General features: G+C 36.9%; 1 long non-coding RNA gene across 1 annotated transcript; it reads right to left on the bottom strand.

The window, feature by feature from the left end:
- Window positions 1-6,816: 6,816 nt before the first annotated feature.
- On the bottom strand, window positions 6,817-8,085 carry LOC121052588. The gene is made up of 3 exons (XR_005809548.1): window positions 7,989-8,085; window positions 7,090-7,181; window positions 6,817-6,992 (listed from the first exon to the last, which is right to left on the bottom strand). It is a non-coding gene; the product is annotated as an uncharacterized LOC121052588 (long non-coding RNA).
- Between the last annotated feature and the right edge of the window lie 2,022 nt (window positions 8,086-10,107).

The following is a 10,107-nucleotide window of genomic DNA, read 5'->3' as shown; positions in this document are numbered from 1 at the left end:
GATTCATCTTCAATCACCTCCACAACTTCATCACTTAATTGCATCCTTTCCCTTTGGTTTTGGAGGAGGACATGAGTTAACACTTGAAGATACTGAGTTTATATGATCTACACCAAACACAATGATTTTCACAATATCAGAAATTGAAAAACATAAAAATGTAATGATAAAAAAAATAACTAAGCAGTTGAGTAGAAATCAGAAAACTTTACCTTTCTCACATTTCTCATAGAATTCTGTTTCCTTGATGCCTGGAGCATCCTCTATGCAGCTAATATCATTCCCTCTCAACCAACTTTGCAAACATATCAAAACTTCTACAGATTTAGGAGTTAATGAACTCCTAAAGTTGTCGATTACTCTCCCTCCAGTGCTAAAAGCAGCCTCAGATGCAACTGTGGACACTTGAACAGCCATTACATCTTTGGCTATTGCTGCAAGAACAGGGTACTTAGCTCCATTCAGCTTCCACCATAACAAAATAGGGAAATCTGATTCTCCTAAATTTGTGTATTAAGAGGGTCCAACAGATACTTGTCCACTTCATGTGCAACCACTTGCTCATCAAGTTCTGAAACAACTTTTCTCCAATCACTCAAGATTGATGCTCTTCCTCTGCTGTCACTGCTTGTTCCTGTAATTTGTGAACTTGAGGTTAAAACCTCCTTTTTCTTTACAGTGGCATCCTTTGGTGCATAAGCTTCATACAATGACATCAACACATCCCTTAACTCCTTGGCTTTTGCTTCCACAATGTCATTATCATACCCTTCTTTTTTCAACAAATGGGTGATATTAAGTAGCTTGAATCTGGGATCAAGAACAAGCCCCATAAACACCAAAGGATTTAGATCCTTGAAGCAGCCATAATACTTGAGAAATTTAGAACTTATGTGTCCTGCCATATCAATCAACACTTTCTCAGTTTCACTCCCTGTTTGCAATTCACGAGCAATAAACAGCTTGTTGATCTCAGTTTCCATGGACAACACATCATGGAAAGTAGTATGAATTGTAGGATGATTACTTGCACTGACCCTCAAAGTAACTTAATAAAAAACCCGCAAAAACTGAACAAACACCTCTGCCTTATCCCATTCTTCATCTGTCGGTGGCCCAACTCTATTTCTATTGCCTTTGACTGGAACCACATTCCCTTCCTCATCATACTCTTCCTCAGGCTCCTTGAAATATGCAGCAAAGCCACTGTCAGCATCCTCTAGCATCCTTCCAAAGGCTTTTTTGAACTTCAAGGCAGCTTCCAACATTAAGAATGTTGAATTCCACCTTGTGGGAACATCCATAACCACCAAGCCTTTGCAAGGGACTTGTTCCTTTGCTACACATGCCTTAAAACTATCCAGCCTAGATGCCGAAGACCTAACAAACTTTACAGCATTTCTAATGGCTAGCACTGCCCTATTCAACCTTTTCAACCCACTTCCAACAATCAAGTTACAAATATGAGCAGTACACCTAACATGCATGAACTTTTCCCCTAAGATTGATTCCGAGTTTTCCCTTTTGTTAAGTTTGGACCTAACAAACTCAAGAGCACACTTATTAGCAGCTGCATTATCTACTGTAATGGTTAAAACCTTGGTTATTCCCCACTAAATCAAACAAGACTCAATCAACATCCCTATCGAATTTCCACTATGGTTATGGATAGTGCAAAAATTGAAAATCCTCTTATGCATAACCCACTCATCATCTATAAAGTGTGCTGTTAGCACCATGTAATTGAAATTCTGAACACTTGTCCAAGTGTCAGTAGTTAGGCAAACTCTATAATGTGCCAAATCAGATTTCAATTTCTTCTTTGTCCTATCATACAACTTCAGAAAGTCTTTCACCAAAGTTTTCCTACAGGGGACCCTAAACAAAGGCTGCATAACATAACAAAACTTCCTAAACCCTTGCTTCTCAACAAAGCTAAAAGGAAGCTCATCAACTACAACCATTTCAACACAAGCTTGCATCACTTCGTCAGGATTATAAGCTACAGCCTTCAATGAATTACCCTTACTTTTATCACCAACAAGCAGTTTCTGATTCTTATCGACAACCCTCCTTCCTGGATAATACTTGCATGAGTTGTTTATGTGCCTAATCATACCCTGAGTCCCATTTTTGTAAGAATCACAAGCATAGTCTCCTACAGCACCCTTAGGACAATATATACACTTAGCCCTCCTAAACTCTTGTATAATATCTTCTGTACCCTTAACTTTAATCACTTTCGTATCAGTGTATTCCTCAAAGTGCTCTCAAACCCAACTACGTTTCCTATCAGCTCGAGGATCGTCATGTACCTTTTCACACGAATGTGGAGTTGCTGCCCCTGCTGCTGATTGAGTGGCATCTTCGATTGAGGGAGAGGTCCCACTGCTCGAAACAGCCAAGCTGGACTGAGGGAGGGGTAACACTGCTCGGTCTACTCCTTCTTTGCCTACTTCACCTCTCTTCTTACTTCTTCTAAACTGGAATAAAAATAATTAAAAATAATTAGTGAGCAGTGAGCACATAAAGTCATAAATTGATAAACTGATAAACAAGTAAAAGTGTAAAACAACAATTCAGTACATCATACATTATAATCTGATAAGCTGACAATCATAGATTATAATCTGAAAAACAAGTAAAGTAGTAAACTAATATCATAAAGTCATAAACTGATAAACAAGCAAACTGTAAACTAATCCCAAATTGATTATAATCTGACAATCATAGATTCATAATTAAACTAATTCCTCCCGGCATGTCCTCTAAAACTCCAGGTCTCCAGCTATTAGAGATTTAGAGTATTAGGCTATTAGCCTTAAAAAAAATTTCAATGTTCAAAAGCCTCTTCAACTTTTTAACGATACCAACAGATCTCAAACAAGCTCAAGTTTGCAAGTAAGCCATTAGCCATGCATGATAAATTCATTAAAGGTACATGATAAATGGCATTTAGTTAATCTGTGGATGGTTCTCAACGACTCAACCAGTCAACCATCATCCATGATAATCACATACTAACAAGCATCTCATAATCTGATAATCATTTGAAATTCAAAAGAATCAAACCCAATACTTAGACTTACTCCTAGCTTTCCCATTGATAATCAAATGATTCAAATAAGAGCCTTCTTCAGTTCGTGAAAGCTGCAGAAGTATTGCCGGTATTGGAATCGGAGCTTTAACTTCTTGAGTTCTTGTCTTCGATTTGTATGGAATCAAATCAATCAATGGAATCGTGGTGCTGAATCGAACAAAGGAGGTTTGGTTGTTTGAGTCTTTGAGAGTGAAGGACTGAATGCGGCTTCTTTAGGACTTTAGGAGTTTAGGTCACCTACCCGAGCTGCATCCCTACATCGATTTGGACCAAGTTAATGGGCCAGGTCGGTAACATCCCGGTATTAAAAAAGTCCAATCCGATCCCGACCCGAGCCCAATGCACTCGGTATGGTTTCGGTTTGGTACTACAGAAACCATAAACAAAACCGAGCCGATCGGTATCGGTACAGTTCGGTCGGTATCGGTATCGGTTTCTCGGTCTCCGATTCCCAACCCTACTCAGAATACTCAATCAGGCAAGAAAGCTTGCAGGTGCTGGTTATGTAATAAGGCTGAAGGGCACTATGCCAATGAATGCCCGGAAAAGGGTAAAAGATCTACTAAATCTCTGTTTGAAGAATATGAGCCTATAGTAGAAACGGCAAACATGAAGGGCTACGAAATAGCCTATTCTGATGATGAAGATGACGACAGGTCAGTCTACTCTGCCTGGTCTGAAGAAGAGGAATAATCTGATTCTGAAATAGATTCTGAAGTAGAGTACTTAGAATCTAGATAGATGAATGTTCTACATGTCAAAAACTGGAAAGAAAGTAAGATGGAAGCAATAACATCTTCCTATCAGGTGAACCCTGATACATTCGTTTGTGACTACTGCTTATGTCACGAAAAGAATGGACTTCCTATGTTCTGTGAAAGGTCTAAAAAGACTTATCATAAAGAATACTTCATAGCAGAAGCAAGAAGAAAGACCAAAAATGGCATTGTCAGCCAATTGGTAGAACAAGAGTATGAAGAATATTTCTTTGAGAAAAAGGAGAAAAAATTAGAAACTAAGTTCCAAGAAATTATGGAACCATCTTCCTCAAAAATAAAGGAAGAAAACATCGAGGAAGAAAAACTCGATGCAACCATTGAACTGGTTGAAATACCAGAAAAGGTTCCAGAAGAATGTAAACCATTTATACCTAAGGAACAAGCTCAAGAAAATGAGCTACAACAAGCGAAAGTCGTCTCTACTAGTAGATACAGCAACTACATAGAGATAGGATTCAAATTCTCTGATCACAAAAAATATCATCTACATGCCTTTGTGGATAATGGATCAGGATTTACAGTTGCAAAAAGATTTGCAATTCTAGAAGAACTCTGGAAAGAAGATAAGAAATGAATAGCTAATGGTGTCCAGTTTGACGGAAGCCACCTAACCATGAATAAGGTAGCTAAAAATGTTCATATCACCATTGGTGGAGGAACATTTATCATCCATACTCTTTGGCAATCTGAAGGCCAATGATCAGATCTCTTGTTCGGAAATGATTTTATTCTCCAACAAAGATTCATCTAGGATGAAGAAGCAATGACTACACAATATCAGAGATCGCAACAGAATAGTGGTGATCTTACCCCCTACAAACCCAAATTTGAAACCATCATCCAAATCAAACAACAAGAAGAACTACTTGTTGAAGAATCATCTGAAGATGAAGATGAAGAAGAAACAACTAGCGCAGATGAAGAAGCTAGTTTCATCCACGAGCATAACCTCAAGCACTTCCAGAATAAGCTTGAGTCTCAGCAAATTCCCATTCTTGATAAAATCAAGAAACTACTCGAGCTGAATATCGATGTAGACCCTCAGAAGTTTTGGGAAAAAGACCCAATGGTCTGTGAATTAAGACTACATGATATGAATGCCATCTGTCATGTAAAAGTTATTCCTCAATACAAAGAAGAAGACCAGAAAGAATTCAAAAAAGATATTGAAGATCTCCTGAACAAGAGATTAATTCAACCATCCACTAGCCCTCATCATGCTCCAGCATTTTACGTGAGAAAGCATGCAGAAAACCTCAGAGGCAAAGCTAGAATGGTGATTGACTACAGAGATGTGAATAAGAAGACTGTCAAAGACGGTTATCAAATTGCTCAAGTAAGAGTACTGATCAACCAGCTCAGAGGAGCTAAAGTCTTTTCAAAATTCGATGCAAAGTCGGGTTTTTGGCAAGTCAAAATGCATCCTCAGAGTGTTCCTCTCACTGCATTCGGAACACCACAAGGCCATTACGAATGGTTAGTAATGCCTTCTGGTCTAAAACAAGCCCCCTCAATCTTCCAACAAAAGATGGACAACATCTTCAAACATGTGGCTGAATTCTGTGTCGTCTATATTGATGACATCCTGGTCTTCTCCAAAAACAGAGAAGAACACATGAAACACCTCTATGAGGTTGTAAAGCTAATAGTTCAGCATGGAATTATCCTAGGAGAAAAGAAAATCTTCTTTATCCTCGATGAAGTTGATTTCCTAGGAATAAATATTAAAAATGGAGTAATAAAACTCCAACCTCACATCGTTGAGAAAATCTGGAAGTTTCCAGATAGAATTCCTGATGCTAAGAGTATAGAGAGATTCTTAGAAGTCATAAATTATGGGAGAGATTTCATTCCCAAAATCTCAGTATTAACAGCAATATTATCTCCTAAAACAAGTTCCAAGAGAAAATGGAACTTCACTATAGATGATGAGAAAATTGTGAAGCAGATAAAAAATCTCTGCAAAAACCTCCCTCCTCTACAACAACTAGAGGAAAATGATGAAATTATCCTCCAAACAGATGCGAGTGATAATTATTGGTCCGGTGTTGTTCTGGCAAAAACGCCTGGAACCAACATTGAAAAGATCTGTAAATTTTGTAGTGGCAAGTTCAGCCCTGCAAAACTAAATTATCCCACAAGGGAAAAGGAAATTTTGGCTATCAACACTAGGCCAAAAAAGCTAACAAACAACGGACCAAATTCGTTGTGTGATTTGGACGATCTCCGTTGTGTGATGAAAAATGGCACAACGGTGGAAACCCGTTGTGTGAATCATCAACAGTCAACACTTATTTGGTTAAAACTGTTGTGCCTTCTCTCGGCAGATGGCAGCCATAGTTGCCGCGCAGTCATGCTGCACATGTCATTGGCATCATTCACACAACGAAAGTTGTTTCCGAGCCATTGTATGAAAGGCAAATCAGACAACAGCATTTTATTTTCTCTGTTGTATGAGTTATCCTCACACTTCACTTTTGGAAATTTTATTGTTGTGTGTTAGTTTTAGATAACGTATTCTAGTTATTACAGTTGTGTGATTGTAAATAAGACAACGTATGTTTATTAGAACCGTTGCATGTTATATAAGGATTCATTGTGTGAACATCCAAATTGTTACTTCAGACAACATTATTAACATTAGAAATTCTGTTGTGTGATAATCGTCTTTTCTGGATTTTGTGCATTGATAATAATGCTCCATTTTACCTAATGAACAGTGACTAATTGTAAAGAAAAGACACTGGAATCTATGAAATGAGTAATCCAACTCATACTATTTGAAGAAAAGCATTCAAATTTTAAAAGGGAAGATTTCCCAATCATCCAAGCCAACATTGAGAGAAGAAAAGCATTCAAATGCATGCCCATCTACTTGGGACATCAAAAGCTGATACAAATACAAACTATTTGTTACAAAACATGCCACACAGTGCATCAATATTGTACCAGTAGAGAAGCACAAAAATGATGCTTTCCTTCAGCAACAACCTACTTCCTCTTATGCTTTCCTTTAGCTCCTACACATACGCCTTCACGACATACTTTGCCCATTCATTTCGCATCATATCTATGTCTGCTTGGGTATATTGACTGTTGCCTCTCCTCTCCCACTAAATAAACAACTCATAATATCAGCAAATGCATTCCAGCTTCAACAAATGCATTCAACAAAACAAAGGCAAAGAGTAGCAGTCAAGCAACACTCACCAGTCAAGCTAGCTCCTTACAACTCCAGCAATAGCAGCACAGCCAACAAGAAAACTCTGTCTAACAATAGTCAGCTCCTTTAATATGTACTCCTAAACACAAGCCCATAAAGGTAATTAGAATTTAACATAGGAAAATTTACCTGTATGTACATATCCATCAGGACCATCACCATCTTCATTCAATCCACAAAGAAAACCAAATACCAAACCCACAAGTAATTAATTTTGGGAAGAAGCGAGGTGCTTGGGACTAATTTTTATAGCTTTGGGAGATATATATATATATATATATATATATATATATATATAGATGTGTCCCAGACCTGCCATACTTGTTTCCCACTACATGAAAAGCACTATAGCTATAACCTAAATTTATAATATTTCAGATTTGAGTTTATTAATTGGTTAATGGAACCCCTGAAAGCTTAACAATTAAGGTTCCATAATTTTGGTGGAAAAACTTGCCCAGTAAAGGCAGAGATCTGTAATACTGAGCAGAAGTTTCTCTTATCAATTCCAAGATACTATCAAATTTATAATGGCTAGAAAAGCTGCTATCCCTAATAAGAGCTCTTCTCCAATATTCCATGTGACAACATGATGGTACATGCAGCATTGAAAAACATATGAACCGGTAACATAAACCAAAGTCTATCATAAAAAAAACAGAAACCAAAGTCAAAAGCACATTTTGCTTATAAAGCTGCAACCATACAAAAGAATCCTTCACAAGTAAAGCTATGTTTTCTGCATTTCACAAATTATGGTTGCAAAACATAGATGAAAGTCTTAACAGAGAAACTGAAAAGCAAAGTACATTTATAGAATACAATAAAAAAACTAAAACAAAAATAGAAACGTAGGCCTTAGAAGAAAGAAGAAATGAGTTCTTACATCTTCTGCTTTTAATTTCAATCCCTAGATTTTTTGCTCAGCTACCCTTGCTTGGGCTTCCAGTTGGTCTTTTTTCTTATTCTGCAATATGATTTCCTCAACAACCTACCAGGAAACAGAAACATTACACATGCAAGAAGATAGAATATATAATTAAGACAATTGACAATCTATAAAAGCAATGTGATCAAACATAGAATCCAAACTCCAATGCTCTTGCATTTAACTCTTTTACTTGAACACCCAATAACTGCTCACCCAACACAAGTGTGAATACTCTCTCAAAGTTCTAGTACAATCATCATGAGTTCCCAAGGAAACAGATTACCATTACAAAAGTACAACAGTACATCAACTTAAACCCAAAATCCATCACATCACAGCAAGACTTGTCATGTTTTATAAATGCATCAGATTTCATGGCACATATATTCAGAGAATTATGTATTTAGTTGAAAGCAACTTTAATCAAAGAATAGCATATGTAGCATCACCAACAATGAACATAAAAGGGTTTCGGTTCTATTACATAAGCATTGTTTATGAACCCAAATCAGAAGCAAAACCAAAATAGAGACAGAAATTCTTCACCTCCTTTGCAAAAGCTCAGCTCGTCCAAGCACCAAAGAGCATTAATAGAACACTGCAAAAATCACAAAGAGGGTCAATTTCTTATAGCAATGTAACCCAGTTTCATCAAAAACAAAAATTCAGGAATCAAACCACACTTAAGAACTCGAATTTCACCAATGATAAAACTCAACCTAATTTACATAGTCCATCAAGTAGGCAAGCCAAGGCCAAAGTTCAGGAATTGTGAAAACAAGAGACATAATAACAACGAGGATACCAATTTCAAAGAGAAACCTAGAAGTCACAATAACAGGAAATCAAAGACTAAGATGGAAAACTAACACGATTGAACTACCCAAAACCAATTGACAAAACAATCAAATCGATAGTATGACCAACCAAGTAATAACAGAACATAAATTGCCCTCCATAAAACAGCACACACATTTGGTAAACTGACATTTAAACAAAATGAAAGTCTAACCAACTTTACCCCATGTTAGGTATCAGAGGACTTGATAATAGGTCTAAAACATTTGCCAAAGTAAAAGAAAAAGCAAGAACAACCAAAGATAACAATATGAACAATTTCGCAATAGGAACTTCCCTAATTTCCATAGCAATCGATAACAAGAGAAAAATAAGATCAAATAAGGAAGTCACATGACCACTATACAATTTAACAAAAGCATCAAGTTTCTGGAAATAATTTACTTCACTATGAAAAGTAATACACAACGGAAACCATTTCACAAGACCATGATTAAAAATCCAAGCAATCCAAACAAGACCAATAGAGAAATACAAATTTGCAGAAAAATTGTAATCAGAAGAGGCACTCACTGTAAGGCAAAACAATCAAGACAGTAGACAACCCAAAAGGAAGCCCTTCACTTCTGAATAATAATCGAAACCCTCTTGCTTTACTTCCCTCAAAACCGGAAGTACCCAGGTTGCAGTCTATGACAAAAGCCCTCAGACTCTCCAACTCTCTCTTTCAAAAACGCAAGACATCAACAACACCCCAACTCGAAATTCTTCTCCCAAACTTCCTGATAATACTTGCACTTCTCCTTTCTCGGTTTCTCACAGCTACGAATCTCTCTCTTTCCCACACCCTTGTTTCCTAAACATTTAATTTTCCTTCTCCCCCGTCTTCATTCTTTTTTCTTTTTTCTAAATTCCCTCTTCTTTTCTCTCTCTCCCCCTTTCTCAAATCCCTTCTTCTTTTCACTCCCCTTTCTCCTCCTCTGTTCGCTGTTTCCCCTTCCCTTCTTTCTTTTCTTTTCTCTCCCCCGTGTTCCCTCTGTTTTTTTTTTTTTCCTTAGTTGGCCAGCCAAACACTTATCCCAATTCCTCCAATCAATATCTAAATATAGATAAAAATATAATATAGAAAAACATATATATATATATATATGTATGTATACATATCTGAAACATTTATATCAAAGTAATAATAAAAGAAGAAAAGACTAAAGTAGCACTAGATAAGTGATACTAAAACAAAACAACAACAACAACAATAAAAAATAAAACCCCACTG

Source organism: Rosa chinensis, chromosome 4, assembly GCF_002994745.2.
Source record: "Rosa chinensis cultivar Old Blush chromosome 4, RchiOBHm-V2, whole genome shotgun sequence".
Classification (NCBI taxonomy): Eukaryota; Viridiplantae; Streptophyta; class Magnoliopsida; order Rosales; family Rosaceae; genus Rosa; species Rosa chinensis.
This window is presented reverse-complemented; position numbering and strand designations above follow the sequence as displayed.